Raw genomic sequence first — 16,254 nt, forward strand, 5'->3', positions numbered from 1 at the left:
AGTGTTTTCATTTCAGTCTTCATTCAGAGAAAACATATGCAGATCTGTTCTATCAAACATCTTGTAAAACAGCCAGATACCTAAAATAGATCTGATCTAACAACATAAAGAGGCTGGTAACTACTATTTACGCATTTGTCAGATTTAGAAAAGAAATGTGTTATTTCTTGTTTAATCGAAGCTACAAAGTTTTGAATTCTAAAGACAAAAAAAAAAAAGAAAACCTGAAAATGTGCCAAAATAATGTATTTTCCTAGTTACCTGGTAGTAACAATCAATATAAGTTACATCCAGATGATTGGATGTCCAGTCCCTACATGATACAGTCATACTGTCTCATGGCACGAGAAACAAGTCCAGAAGCTTATCTCAAGTACATAAACCTCACTGGTAGGGTTTGCTTGCTGGTCTTTTTAGAATGGCTCAGTTTGTTTAGACAAGCATGGTGTTAATAGAGCCAAGGTTGTGTGTTTCGAACTATATCACTTCTGTTCAGAAAAGAGGAAAACTCTATTCACAGGACTCAGACCACACAAAGTTGGATGCAATTCCTCACTGGAAGCAGGGTGAGCAACCACTGATAGGTAGTTCACTGGAAAACCCAACAACTCTCCTTAACAACACAAAAGTTCATGCATTAATGACATGCTGTGCAGTGCATAAAATAATAAGCGACTTGTAAAGAGATCACCTGTTTGGCATTTACTTTATTCTCCGACTTACAAAAAGCAAGTAGGAACCGTGAGAAGCTAAGCGGCCCTTAACTTCTAAAGTAACGTTCCAAGGCCAGGTAATACTCAGGGCAGCAAAGAAGTAAGGAGGGAGAAGTGTACGACAATGACAGTAACGAAGTACCAGGAACACACTTCGTGGAAAATACTCAGTTTAAAAATGCTTTTGAGGGCAGTTTAAATGACGACCTTAATAAAACTCAATTGTTTCCAATACTCAGTCACTCCTCAAAGTACTTGCTTGAGCAATGTCTAAGCCATTTTAGGTAGTCGCAACTTGTTGAAGGAAAGCAATAAAGTAACGCTGCTACAGAACAAAGCACTTTTGTCTGGCGGTGGTGAGAGGGGGACCGCGGGGACCGTCACTCTCAAAGCACAACCCCCAACAGTGTCACTAGTTAGTTCGTAATAACCATTTCCCGAATCTCTGAATGCCTTGCTTGGTTCGAGCTGTTCCCTAACACACCACCGGACAGGGAGTAACTGAAGGCTGGAAAATGTTATATCCCTAGGCTCCACGAGAGAACCTCAGTTCACCATCGACGGCTGTAAAACCGAGTTTGGAAAAGAAGCACCTGTGCAAAAGCAGAGCGGAGCCTGCGCCCGGCTCTGCGCTCCTCTGCGCCCAGCCCACCAGCCCACAGCTGGGGCGGGCGCTACGCGGATTCTGCATCCCGACTGCTTCTCCCTCCTAAAATAAAAACATTTTTAAAAAGAAGGCGGAAAGGGCAAGATGCGCCACACACCGCGCAAAGAGGGCCGTCCCAGGTACTTGGAATGGGTCTGGGGCCCGGGCTGGACGCCAGGCAACCCCGAAAAGCCTCCCCACGCGCCCCGGCCGACCGCCGCTCCGGGAACCCACTCACCGCTCACGCTCGCCCGCGCCGCGGAGCCCGGGAGCGGAGACCCCTGCTGCTGCCGCATGCCCTCGGGGCCGAGCGCGACAGGGAGACCGGGGGCCGGGCGCGAGCAGCCGAGGGGGACGCGGCGAGCGGGCGGGCGGCGGCGCGCCTCTTCTCCAGCGGACGCTGAGACCCGCCCGGAACCCGAGGAGAGCTTGGCAGAGCGAGGGGTGACGCCCAGGGGGCGGAGGGGCCGCGTCCCGCCCTGCTCCTCCCCGCCCCTCCCCGCCCTGCCCGATCTTTCCCACGGGAGAGCGCCCCCCAGCGGCGAGGCCCGGATCGGCGCTCGGGGGCTCTTCTGCTGATGCCCTTCTGCCCGGGACTGGTCCCCAGGAGTGTGGCCGGCCTCCAGGGGGAGATGGCGCCCACTAAAGGACCGCTAGCACCCACAGGCCCTACAGGGCCGTACCTCGGAGCCCCGTATTAAATCACTGTCCTCCTGTCCCTCTCCTCACCCTCCTCACACTGCGGGGAGAGATTTGTTTGAAGTGGCTTCAGGGAAGTACAGCCCACGTGTGAGGCAAGCTCACCGCCAGGCTGACCGTTTGCTCTAAAACTCCAGCTCCAAAGCTATCTGAGGGAGCAGGCAGCCCCCAGAGGCCACAGGTGTTCACAGACATTTGGCTTGGGACCCTTCCTGGGCACCTTTTTACTGAAACAGGAAACAAAAAATATTTAAAGTTCTTGTAAGAGAAATCTGGGCCTCTTGGGGTCAACAGTCTTGGATACTTTGTTTTTCAAAGCTGAAATATGAAGCCTCCACTGACCCACCTTTGGTAAAGAAGAAAGGTGCAAAATAAAACAATGTTTGTCGTGAAGACTTTGTTCTCTCTGAGCTCTGCAGAGCAAAAAGAGGGCACAGACGTGCAGAGAGTTGGGTTCTCCCCGTGACCTCAGGAGGGAAATATTGTGAGTCCTTCCCCCTCATTCTTTAAAACCTTGGAAAAAACTGAGAGCATATGCGGGAGATGTCTTCCTGTAGCCCTTTGCCATTCATTTGTTCGTTCGTTCGTCATTCAGTATTGATATTGGGTCTTTCTGTATGCCAACTAGGACCCATATCCCAGGAAACAATCTGGACGATAATCTGCCTTTTACCATCAAAGAAATTCCACTCTCTCTGAAAATAATGTTTTAATAATGTTTTATTCCTTGTGCAATGGATCTCATCCCATAGGCCATGACAGCGTGGTGTGCCTCAAACCTTCACAGGGATTGGACTGTATTTTGATCAACATGTGCCCAAATTATTGTTGCTTCACCTGGGTGTGCAGAAAATGACTCTGTTGTCTTACAGATGAACTGCGTAGAGAGAGATACAACTTGCAAAGTTAATGCTAAAGAAAGATCATGTTTACCCGCACAAGCAAAACTCTTGCAGATGATATATATGAGAATGAGGCCAGGGGAGTGAACAGCTCAACTCAAATAGCACAGTGCTGAAGGGCAATGTAGTGAACACAAAAATTCTCAACCACCAGCACTTAGCAAATGCTTGACTCAACAGATGTGTAGTATATTGAGTGAGTAACTTGTAGGCTGGACTGGGAACTGTAAGTACCACTTAGAGCCTACTTTTTGCTGGGAAATTTGTTCCAAGTTCCAAACAACTTATTAGCAAAGGCACTTTGGCAACACATTATGTTGTAACTTGAGAACTTCCTGAACTGGATTCTGTAGAGCCAGATGCGATTACCTTTAATGTATGAATCCTTAAAAAAGAAGAAAGGATAAGGAAACATGGTGAGCTGTGTTGTGAAAGGAAGAAGACATTCTAACTAGATGGTTTTCAACAAATGTGGCTCAGATCTGAGCAGAAGACAAGGAAGTGATGTAGGAAAGAGATGCAGAGGGGAGGGGGCAGAGAGAACATCCAGTTTATTGACCTACAGGCAGGAACAGGAAAAAGAAGACAAGAGGCAAAGTAAAGAGAAAGATGTGGCCCCAAATTCTGGTTTTTAGGAAGAAACTCAGGGATTATCCACCAGAACTTTCTTTAAGTCCTCATAGGGTCTACAGTGTCTCACTTCTTTACCAAATTTTTTTTTTAAATCAGTAAAACCAAATTAAAATTAACATCAAAAAATGGTGAACACAAAGCCTGAGGGTATACTTTGCCTTAAAGAGCACTGGCTGGAAAATCATTCAAAACTTTTTCAACAAACATTTGCTTATCAGCTGCCTGTATACAAAGTGTTGTATTTTGTGTTCCTGGAGATGTGAAGATTTATAACATTGTTTCTATAAGGAGAAGGGGGGCTGGAATTCTACAGTGCTTGATGGAAAAGAATAGCGATGGCTGAAGGAACAATTATGGCCTTGGAGAACTTGTGTCAGCCAGCATTTAGTTGGCAGGGAATAAATGCTGCAAAATAAATAAATAAGCAAATAAAACTAAAAACAGGCCAACCACCTGCCACAGTGAGAAGCAATGTGGAACAGAGGCACAACTTCTTCCTCTCAGGATTTATGAAAAGAGGTTCATGTTCTTCTGCCCCCCAGCTCAGCTGGGACCTCCAAGTATAAGAGCAGGAGCTCATAGATTTGTCCTTCTTATCTTTGGGAAGTATATGAACTGAATCACTGTTCAGTTTTGCTCATCTGTACTAATTAGCAATGAGGATGCTTACAGCAGGTGAATGGTGTGAGGAAGTGGAATGGCAACTGGAAAGTGAGATGTGAGTGGGACTCCAAATAACAGTTAGCTAGAAGGTTCTGAGGAAAGCCTGAGCAAAAGGTTAACTCTAAAGAAACCAAAGGAAAAGAGAGACGGCACAAGCAAGGTGATGGCCATGCAGAGTATCTCTCGACTGCATGTAACTTCAAGGGGAAAGCCATATTGAAAATCACAGTAATAGTCCCAAAATACCAAAACATCAAAATTCAACATCAACTTAAACTTCATTTAAATTGAGCAAACCATCTCATATGACATGCGTGAATCATTCAAAAATACTTCTTAGGGGCTTCCCTGGTGGTGCAGTGTTGAGAATCTGCCTGCCAATGAAGGGGACATGGGTTCGAGCCCTGGTCTGGGAGGATCCCACACGCCGCGGAGCAACTCGGCCCGTGAGCCACAATTACTGAGCCTGCGCGTCTGGAGCCTGTGCTCCGCAGCAAGAGAGGCCGCGATAGTGAGAGGCCCACGCACCGCGATGAAGATGGCACCCGCTCGCCGCAACTAGAGAAAGCCCTCGCACAGAAACGAAGACCCAACACAGCCATAAATAAATAAATAAATAAATAAATAAATAAATAAACCCGAAGTTAAAAAAAAAAAATAGATGTAACACTCAAGATTTCAGCTTAAAAAAAAAATACTTCTTAGATATTCATCCCATCACTACTTAATTCTGCATAGTTTTATGTTTGCAAAAAGAGTGACCAATTTTGAAAATAAAAGTCATGATGGGGATATTGCTTTAGCAGATATGAAAATACATTATAAAACCATAATAACTAGGACACCCCAGGACCCAGATTTGTGATTTGCAAAAGATGGGTTCTCTTGAGCTTCAAAGGGCTAAATGCTGAAAGAAGCTGAACATAAACTTTTTTTCCCCCATAAACAATCAACTAAAAGAAAGCAGATGAAGAACCAGACCACCCTCCCTGGAGACTAGATAAGGTTCTCCCTTACTGGAGAGGAGAATTGAGCTGGAGAAGAAGCAACCCTGATAGCCTTGAGCATGAAGTAGCTGACTTCTCACCGTTCCTCAAGCTAAATTATTAGAGAAACATAGATCCTTCCCTTAAGTTATGAACCCAGGAATAGTGTGGTAGATTGTATTATTTAAAAACATAAGCTGCCCCTCCCTGGGGGAGAATTATACTTCTCTGCTTATCCATTTGACTTCTTTGGTCAATAAAGTGTGAGCTGGACTACTAGCCAGAACAAAGTTCATCCTGTTCTCTCTTCCTCTATGCTGATATCAGCAATGTCCCAGACAGAGACAGTTCCATCATCCAGTTCCTGGATCCAGGAGTAAAGAGGGCATGGACCAGCAGTACCATGCCTGACGCAGGAATGACATACAAGTGAGAAATAAACCTTTGTCCTTTTAAGCCACTGAGATTTGGGGAGCATTTGTCACCACATCATAATCTAACTTATCGTCATTAATACAAGCAGAGACATACTGTGCCCTGCTGTGCATCTGAGACTTGGGTAGGAAACTTTCTTGCATGTGTTCTCCATGCTATGGTGATAAGGGAATAGCAATATTGCAGTGGTGACATGGCATGGTTAGACGTAGGAGGAACTGAATCCACTGTCTAAGTGTGTGGGCCCCAGACTGAGGCAGGAAAACACTGACATCAGTTCTGTATGGAAAAGTATCTAAAGGGACATATACTGACAGTGGGTGCACCAGGGATAGAGTCAGAATCCAAAGACTCACCTCTTAAAAGAATGTATACTATGTGTTCATTACCCACCCATTCAACCCCAACACCTGAATACTAATAAGTCCATTCAGGTCTCAGATGTCACAACAGGGAGAAAATGCGAGGAGCAGAAGCCTAAGTATAAACTTCAAATGACCAAGACTGCTGAATTTGCCTGTCAGTGATAGAAATAGGAGGTTCAAGATAGAATTTAGATCCACTTTTAGAAAAATAGTTATATGTTTGCCTGCCTCAGTTTGCAGCCTGAGAAATGTGTACATACTACACCAAGATACTTTAAGAACACATCATGGAGGTTGCATATATTCAACCACTGTGGGGTGCTGAGAGTCTAGGCAGGCAAAGCTAAAGCCATGCATGGACAAGGAGAACACCTTATATAATAGGCCAGTTTCTGTTCCCAAATCTGACACTCAAGCTATGACTAGATATTTGCCCTGTCTGAGAAGCCATCAAGAACCTGCTACTAGCAACACTTTCAGCTGCACAAATATTTATTCTGGTAACCTGAAAAAGAAAAAGCAAATAGTTGTAAATAAATCTTGTCAGAATTTTCTGCATTCCATGCACTAAACTTTTTCTCCTTGTCTTGCAAAAGAAAGCTGTAATATGACCCTAACGTTCTCATCTCAGGGATTGATTGTTTCAATTGGATTTGATGGATACTGTCTGGGTTAATATTTAATGTTTCTTGTATAATTTGAATAATAATACAGAAGACTGAGACATGAGTAAACTATGAAAACAATCTGAGCTATTAACCTTTAGTCAATTTAAAACAGAGGATTGATTCATTCAAAATAGAAGATCAAGAGAAGTTTTCATTCTCTTTTTTTTAATGTAGTAAACTTTGAAACCAAAAAATATAAAATAAAATAGGGTTCTGTGATTTTATGAAAGAAGCACATTGTAATAACTACATCACATAATTTTATACTTGGCTTTACAATCATTAATGAATATTTCTTTCTTACAAACAAGAAAATATGTCATGATAAGTTATTTTGCTACAATTGAAGTTTTTTTAGAAGGCTCAATTCTCAGCTCCTTTTAATTTCTGGGTCATGGCTTATTACTTTGATTATGTTGTGTTATGGTGGGAATGAACATAGTGGAGGCAAAGACCAATGAGAGAAGCATGAATATTAGTAAGAAGAATACTGACTTGTGTGTAGAAATAAATATTAAATAAATAAATATTGTGAAAACCAAAAAGATTTTTTTTGTTTGTTTGTTTTTTTAAAATTTATTTATTTATTTATTTTTGGCTGTGTTGGGTCTTTGTTTCTGTGCGAGGGCTTTTCTCTAGCTGCGGCAAGCGGGGGCCACTCTTCATCGCGGTGCGCGGGCCTCTCACCATCGCGGCCCCTCTCGTTGCGGAGCACAGGCTCCAGACGCGCATGCTCAGTAGCTGTGGCTCAGGGGCCTAGTTGCTCCGTGGCATGTGGGATCTTCCCAGACCAGGGCTCGAACCCGTGTCCCCTGCATTGGCAGACAGATTCTCAACCACTGCGCCACCAGGGAAGCCCCCAAAAAGATTTTTAAAAGACATGTTATAAGACTTTATCATAGAAGACTGTTTGAATTAAAGTACCTATAACTTCTAAGACTTGCTGTCAAGTTCAAAAACTTTAGTATACTCTACCATATTCACTAGTTATACAAACTTGGCCAGTTTCACTCAGTCTTTACAACTATAAATGTAATAATGTACTTACCTCAAACTGCAGTGAAAATTAACAAGAAATATTATACTTTAGTAATTTTTTTAAAGATGAGATTATTACTAGAAAAATAAAACAGGGTTATTTCATGATGTTAAAAGGGTCAATTCATCAAATAACAGACCTTCAAAATGTATGAAATAAAAATTAACAGAACTAAAAGGAGAAATAGACAAATCCATACTCATAGTTGGAGATTTCTTTTTTTTTTTTAAAGAGTTAGGTGGTGACTTTTATTCCAACCTCCCACCCAGGACAGAAATTCTTCCTGAAGGATGATTCTAGGCCTCAAGTATCCGGTTGAAGGTGACCAGAGCTTGGAAAGTTCCTGACATGGTAAGTCAGGACATCCAATTTAAGAACAGATGTAATGTTAGAAAAGTTTTCTTTATGTAGAGCCAGATCTGTCTCCATATGTAACTTCCAGCAATTTGATCCTGGTTCAGGCCTTAGGAGCTATTTTTTTTTTTTTGAATTTTAGAATTTTATTTATTTTTTTATACAGCAGGTTCTTATTAGTTATCCATTTTATACATATTAGTGTATACATGTCAATCCCAATCTCCCAATTCATCACACCACCACCCCCACCCCCCAGCCACATTGCCCCCACCTTGGTGTCCATACGTTTGTTCTCTACGTCTGCGTCTCAATTTCTGCCCTGCAAACCAGTTCATCTGTACCATTTTTCTAGGTTCCACGTATATGCATTAATATATGATATTTGTTTTTCTCTTTCTGACTCACGTCACTCTGTATGACAGTCTCTAGATCCATCCACATCTCTACAAATGACCCAATTTCGTTCCTTTTTATGACTGAGTAATATTCCATTGTATATATGTACCACATCTTCTTTATTCATTCATCTGTCGATGGACATTTAGGTTGCTTCCATGACCTGGCTATTTTAAATAGTGCTGCAATGAACACTGGGGTGCATGTGTCTTTTTGAATTATGGTTTTCTCTGGTTATATGCCCAGTAGTGGGATTGCTGGGCCATATGGTAATTCTATTTTTAGTTTTTTAAGGAACCTCCATACTGTTCTCCATAGTGGCTGTATCAATGTACATTCCCACCAACAGTGCAAGAGGGTTCCCTTTTCTCCACACCCTCTCCAGCATTTATTGTTTGTAGATTTTCTGAGGATGCCCATTGTAACTGGTGTGAGGTGATACCTCATTGTAGTTTTGATTTCCATTTCTTTAATAATTAGTGATGTGGAGCAGCTTTTCATGTGCTTCTTGGCCATCTGTATGTCTTCTTTGCAGAAATGTCTATTCAGGTCTTCTGCCCATTTTTGGATTGGGTTGTTTGTTTTTTTAATATTGCACTGCATGAGCTGTTTATATATTTTGGAGACTAATCCTTTGTCCGTTGATTTGTTTGCAAATATTTTCTCCCATTCTAAGGGTTGTCTTTTCATCTTGTTTGTAGATTTCTTTGCAAAACCTTTAAAGTTTCATTAGGTCCCATTTATTTATTTTTGTTTTTATTTTCATTACTCTAGGTGGTGGATCAAAAAAGATCTTGCTGTGATTTATGTCAAAGAGTGTTCTTCCTATGTTTTCCTCTAAGAGTTTTATAGTGTCTGGTCTTACATTTAGGTCTCTAATCCATTTTGAGTTTATTTTTGTGTATGGTGTTAGGGAGTGTTCTAATTTCATTTACATGTAGCTATCCAGTTTTCCCAGCACAACTTATTGAAGACCCTGTCTTTTCTCCATTGTATATCCTTGCCTCCTTTGTCATAGATTAGTTGACCATAGGTGCATGGGTTTATCTCTGGGCTTTCTATCCTGTTCCATTGATCTATATTCCTGTTTTTGTGCCAGTACCATATTGTCTTCATTACTGTAGCTTTGTAGTATAGTCTGAAGTCAGGGAGCCTGATTCCTCCAGCTCCGTTTTTTTCCCTCAAGACTGCTTTGGCTATTCAGGGTCTTTTGTGTCTCCATACAAATTTTAAGATTTTTTGTTCTAGTTCTATACAAAATGCCATTGGTAATTTGATAGGGATTGCACTGAACCTGTAGATTGCTTTGGGTAGTATAGTCATTTTCACAATATTGATTCTTCCAATCCAAGAACATGGTAAATCTCTCCATCTGTTTGTATCATCTTTAATTTCTTTCATCAGTGTCTTATAGTTTTCTGCATACAGGTCCTTTGTCTCCCTAAGTAGGTTTATTCCTAGGTATTTTATTCTTTTTGTTGCAATGGTAAATGGGAGTGTTTCCTTAATTTCTCTTTCAGATTTTTCATCATTAGTGTATAGGAATGCAAGAGATTTCTGTGCATTAATTTTGTATCCTGCAACTTTATCAGATTCACTGATTAGCTCTAGGAGTTTTCTGGTGGCATCTTTAGGATTCTCTACGTATAGTATCATGTCATCTACAGTGACAGTTTTACTTCTTCTCTTCCAGTTTGTATTCCTTTTATTTCTTTTTCTTCTCTGATTGCCGTGGTAGGACTTCCAAAACTATGTTGAATAATAGTGGCCAGAGTGGACATCCTTGTCTTGTTCCTGATCTTAGAGGAAATGCTCTCAGTTTTTCACCATTGAGGATGATGTTTGCTGTGCGTTTGTCATATATGGCCTTTATTATGTTGAGGTAGGTTCCCTCTATGCCCACTTTCTGGAGTGTTTTTATCATAAATAGATGTTGAATTTTGTCAAAAGCTTTTTCTGCATCTATTGAGAGGCTCATATGGTTTTTCTTCTTCAATTTGTTAATATGGTGTATCACATTGATTGATTTGTGTATATTGCAGAATCCTTGCATCCCTGGGATAAATCCCACTTGATCATGGTGTATGATCCTTTTAATGTGCTGTTGTATTCTGTTTGCTAGTATTCTGTTGAGGATTTTTGCATTTATATTCATCAGTGATATTGGTCTGTAATTTTCTTTTTTTGTAGTATCTTTGTCTGGTTTTGGTATCAGGGTGACGGTGGCCTCATTGAATGAGTTTGGGAGTGTTCCTTCCTCTGCAATTTTTTGGAAGAGTTTGAGAAGGATGGATGTCAGCTCTTCTCTAAATGTTTGATAGAATTCACCTGTGAAGCCATCTGGTCCTGGACTTTTGTTTGTTGGAAGATTTTTAATCACAGTTTCAATTTCATTGCTTGTGATTGGTCTGTTCATATTTTCTGTTTCTTCCTGGTTCAATCTTGGAAGGTTATGCTTTTCTAAGAATTTGTCCATTTCTTCCAGGTTGTCCATTTTATTGGCATAGAGTTGCTTATAGTAGTCTTTTAGGGTGCTTTGTATTTCTGCGGTGTCTGTTGTAACTTCTCCTTTTTCATTTCTAATTTTATTGATTTGAGTCCTCTTCCTCTTTTTCTTGATGAGTCTGGCTAATGGTTTATCAATTTTGTTTATCTTCTCAAAGAACCAGCTTTAATTTTACTGATGTTTGCTATTGTTTTCTTTGTTTCTATTTCATTTATTTCTGCTCGGATCTTTATGATTTCTTTCCTTGTACTAACTTTGGGTTTTGTTTGTTCTTCTTTCTCTAGTTCCTTTAGGTGTAAGGTTAGATTGTTTATTTGAGATTTTTCTTGTTTCTTGAGGTAGGCTTGTATTGTTATAAACTTCCCTCTTAGAACTGCTTTTGCTGCATCCCATAGGTTTTGGATTGTCATGTTTTCGTTGTCATTTGTGTCTAGGTATTTTTTGATTTCCTCTTTGATTTCTTCAGTGATCTATTGGTTATTTAGGAACGTATTGTTTAGCCTCCATGTGTTTGTGTTTTTTATGTTTTTTTCCCTGTAATTGATTTCTAATCTCATAGCGTTGTGGTCAGAAAAGATGCTTGATATGATTTCAATTTTCTTAAATTTACTGAGGCTTGATTTGTGACCCAAGATGTGATCTATCCTGGAGAATGCTCCATTCGCACTTGAGAAGAAAGTGTAATCTGCTGGGTTTGGATAGAATGTCCTATAAATATCAATTAAGTCCATCTTGTTAATGTATCATTTAAATCTTGTGTTTCCTTATTTATTTTTATTTTGAATGATCTGTCCATTGGTGAAAGTGGAGTGTTAATATCCCCTACTATGATTGTGTTACTGTCGATTTCCCCATTTATGGCTGTTAGTATTTGCTTTATGTATTGAGGTACTCCTATGTTGGGTGCATAAATATTTACCATTGTTATATCTTCTTCTTGGATTGATCCCTTGATCATTATGTAATGTCCTTCTTTGTCTCTTATAACATTCTTTACTTTAGAGTCTATTTTATCTGATATGAGTATTGCTACTCCAGCTTTCTTTTGATTTCCATTTGCATGGAATATCTTTTTCCATCCCCTCGCTTTCAGTCTATATGTGTCTCTAGGTCTGAAGTGGGTCTTTTGTAGACAGCATATATATGGGTCTTGTTTTTGTATCCATTCAGCAAGCCTGTGTCTTTTGGTTGGAGCATTTAATCCATTCACGTTTAAGGTAATTATCAATATATATGTTCCTATTACCATTTTCTTAATTGTTATGGGTTTGTTTTTGTAGGTCCTTTACTTCTCTTGTGTTTCCCACTTAGAGAAGTTTCTTTAGCATTTGTTTTAGAGCTGGTTTGGTGGTGCTGAATTCTCTTAGCTTTTGCTTGTCTGTAAAGGTTTTAATTTCTCCGTCAAATCTGAATGAGATCCTTGACGGGTAGAGTAACCTTCACTGTAGGTTCTTCCCTTTCATCACTTTAAATATATCATGTCACTCCCTTCTGGCTTGTAGAGTTTCTGCTGAGAAATCAGCTGTTAACCTTATGGGAGTTCCCTTGTCTGTTATTTGTCATTTTTCCCTTGTTGCTTTCAATATTTTTTCTTTGTCTTTAGTTTTTGTCAGTTTGATTTCTATGTGTCTTGGCATATTTCTCCTTGGTTTTATCCTGCCTGGGACTCTCTATGCTTCCTAGACTTGAGTGGCTATTTCCTTTCCCATGTTAGGGAAGTTTTAGACTATAATCTCTTCAAATATTTTCTCAGGTCCTTTCTCTCTCTCTTCTCCTCTGGGACCCCTGTAATGTGAATGTTGTTGTGTTCAGTGTTGTCCCAGAGGTCCCTTAGGCTGTCTTCCTTTCTTTTCATTCTTTTTTCTTTATTCTGTTCCATGGCAGTGAATCCCACCATTCTGTCTTCCAGGTCACTTACTTATCCGTTCTTCTGCCTCAGTTATTCTGCTATTGATTCCTTCTAGTGTATTTTTCATTTCAGTTATTGTATTGTTCATCTCTGTTTGTTTGTTCTTTAATTTTTCTAGGTGTTTGTTCTTTAATTCTTCTAGGTCTTTGTTAAACATTTCTTGCATCTTCTCGATCTTTACCTCCATTCTTTTTCCAAGGTCCTGGATCATCTTCACTATCATTTTTCTGAATTCTTTTTCCGGAAGGTTGCCTATCTCCACTTCATTTAGTTGTTTTTCTGGGGTTTTATCTTGTTCTTTCATGTGGGACATAGCCCTCTGCCTTTTCATCTTGTCTGTCTTTCTGTGAATGTGGTTTTTGTTCCACAGGCTGCAGGATTGTAGTTCTTGCTTCTGCTGTCTGCCCTCTGGTGGATGAGGCTATCTAAGAGGCTTGTGCAAGTTTCCTGATGGGAGGGATTGGTGGTGGGTAGAGATGGCTGTTGCTCTGATGGGCAGAGCTCAATAAAACTTTAATCCACTTGTCTGCTGATGGGTGGGGCTGGGTCCCCTCCCTGTTGGTTGTTTGGCCTGAGGCGACCCAACACTGGAGCCTACCTAGGCTCTTTGGTGGGGCTAATGGCGGACTCTGGGGGGGCTCATGGAAAGGAGTACTTCCCAGAACTTCTGCTGCCAGGGTCCTTGTCTTCATGGTGAGCTAGAGCCACCCTCTGCCTCTGCAGGAGACCCTCCAACACTAGCAGGTAGGTCTGGTTCAGTCTCCTGTGGGGTCACTGCTCCTTCCCCTGGGTCCCGATGCACACACTACTTTGAGTGTGCCCTCCAAGAGTGGAGTCTCTGTTTCCCCCAGTCCTGTCGACGTCCTGCAATCAAATCCCACTAGCCTTCAAAGTCTGATTTTCTAAGAATTCCTCCTCCTGTTGCCAGACCCCCAGGTTGGGAAGCCTGACGTGGGGGCTCAGAACCTTCACTCCAGTGGGTGGACTTCTGTGGTAGAAGTCTTCTCCAGTTTGTGCGTCACCAACTCAGCAGTTATTGGAATTGATTTTACTGTGATTGCACCCCTCCTACCGTCTCATTGTGGCTTCTCCTTTGTCTTTGGATGTGGGGTATCTTTTTTGCTGAGTTCCAGTGTCTTCCTGTCGATGATTGTTCAGCAGTTAGTTGTGATTCCGGTGCTCTCACAAGAGGGAGTCATAGTTGGAGATTTTAACATCTGTTTCTCAGTAATTTATAGGATAGGTAGGCAAAAAATTAGATTATAGATTATTTGAACAACGCTATCGAGCAACTTGACCTAGTTGGCATTTATTAAACATTAGACCCCATCAACTACAAAATACATATATTTTTAAGTGCACATGTAACAGTCACAGACCATATTCTGAATCATAAAACAAGTTTCCATAAATCTAAGAGGACTGAAATTATTCTCTGGCCAAAATGGTAATAAATTAGAAGCCAATAACAAAAAGATATCTAGAAAATCCTCAAATATCTGTAAATTAAGCAACATATAGCAGAATAACCTGTTGGTCCAAGAAGCAATCACAAGAGAATTCAGAAAATATTTTCAACTGAATGATAATGAAAACATTACATATCAAAATTTATGGGCTGCAGCCAAAACAGTATTTAAAGGGATGTTTATAGCTTTAATTACTGATAATAGAAGGAAATAAAGTTTAAAAATCAATGACCTAAACTTCTACCTTAAAAAGTTAGAAAAAGAAGAGCAGAAGTTCTCTTGGGGCCCTTTCCAGTGAATCACTGACCGTCTGATTTCTATCACTATATCTTAGTTTTCTTTGTTCTAGAACTTCATATATAGAACCATATACTATATCCGGCTTCTTTCACTCAACTTAATGCTTTTGATATTTACCCCAGTTGTTGTTGTATTAGTAGTTCATTACTTTTTGTTGTTTTTGTTGAGTAGTATTCTATTGTGTGGATATTTAAAAATGTATTCATTTATCTGTTAATGGACATTTGTATTATTTCCGGTTTTTAGCTACTACAAATAAGACTGCTCTGAATACTGCTATACAAGTCTTTTTGTGGACATATGTTCTCATTTCTCTTGAGTAAATAACTGTAAGTGGAATTGCTGAGTCATGGAGCAGGTGTATGTTTAAATGTGTAAGTAATGGCTAAATAGGTTTTCAAAAGGTTGTACCATTTTATACTCTTCTTGGCAATATATGAGACTCCCAGTTGGTTCACTTTTTGCCAACATTTGGTATCCTTAGTCTTTCTAATTTTAGTCATTATAGTGTGTGTGAAGTGGTATCTCATGGCAGTTTAAATTTGTGTTTCCCTGGTGACTTTTGATCATCTTTTCATGTGCTTATTAGCATTCATTTATATTCTTGAAGTGTCTGTTCAAGTATTTTGCCCACTTTAAAATTGGGTTGTCTTTTTATTATCGCTCTTGTGTCTAATAGTAATCACAGGATGCCCAATTATCTAATAAAAAGTAGGACATTTATGAGACTTACATATGACTTCACCTAAAAGGCAGGGAAAAGGCCTGATCATACATCAGGATTAAATGGGAATTTGGGGAAATATTACAATTATAATCTGTTTATATCTTATGAGTCCTGCTCATACAAGAAGTTGAAAATATAGCAAGACACTTTTAAAAGAAAATAAGACAGTAAAAAAAGAGAACCAAAAAGAACTTCTGGAACTGAAAAATTGAGTCATTTAAATTTAAAAAAAAATCAGTGAACCACTTGAACAAAAATTTTAAAACCTCTGAAGAGAGAATTAATGAACTGAAAGATATTACCTAAAGAAATTCATTACACTGTAGCAGAAAGAAAAAAGGGGGATTAAAATATGAAAGAAAGATTAGGAGATACCAAAAAGAGAAGGTTCAACAGGTTTATAATCAGAGTTTCAGGAAGCCAGATAAGAAAGAATGGGCAGAAAGAAATACTATTTTTTTAAACTACTGACTCAGTATTTTTCAGAATTGAAGAAGACATACATTTTCTGATTCAAGAACCACCACTACCTCAAACAAGTAAATTTTAAAAATACACACACACACACACACACACACACACACACACATACACACACACACACACATGCTGAAGTATTAAAGATGAGTAAATCTTAAAAGCAACCAGTGAGAAAAGACAGTTTACTTAGACTGATAACATTTCTCAACAGCAAGAGACCAGGGCATTGGAATACCATTACCATTTAATTTAATTTCCAGCTAAAGAGTTAAATATTGACAACCGAGTGTGAAATAAAGATGTTTTTCAAATGAAGACAGACTCGATAAAAGAGCTACTAAAGAAAAAAGGAAATTAAACC

The 16,254-nt window shown here is 39.9% G+C and overlaps 1 protein-coding gene across 1 annotated transcript in view; it reads right to left on the reverse strand.

Moving 5' to 3' along the window:
- LPAR3 (lysophosphatidic acid receptor 3) overlaps positions 1–1,643 on the reverse strand; it is a 74,236-nt gene extending 72,593 nt beyond the window's left edge. The window contains exon 1 of the mRNA XM_059899772.1: positions 1,598–1,643. The gene's annotated coding sequence lies outside the window, so the exon portion shown is untranslated. The remainder of the gene's footprint in view (positions 1–1,597) is intronic.
- Positions 1,644–16,254: the final 14,611 nt, after the last annotated feature.

Source organism: Balaenoptera ricei, chromosome 1 (assembly GCF_028023285.1).
Source record: "Balaenoptera ricei isolate mBalRic1 chromosome 1, mBalRic1.hap2, whole genome shotgun sequence".
Classification (NCBI taxonomy): domain Eukaryota; kingdom Metazoa; phylum Chordata; class Mammalia; order Artiodactyla; family Balaenopteridae; genus Balaenoptera; species Balaenoptera ricei.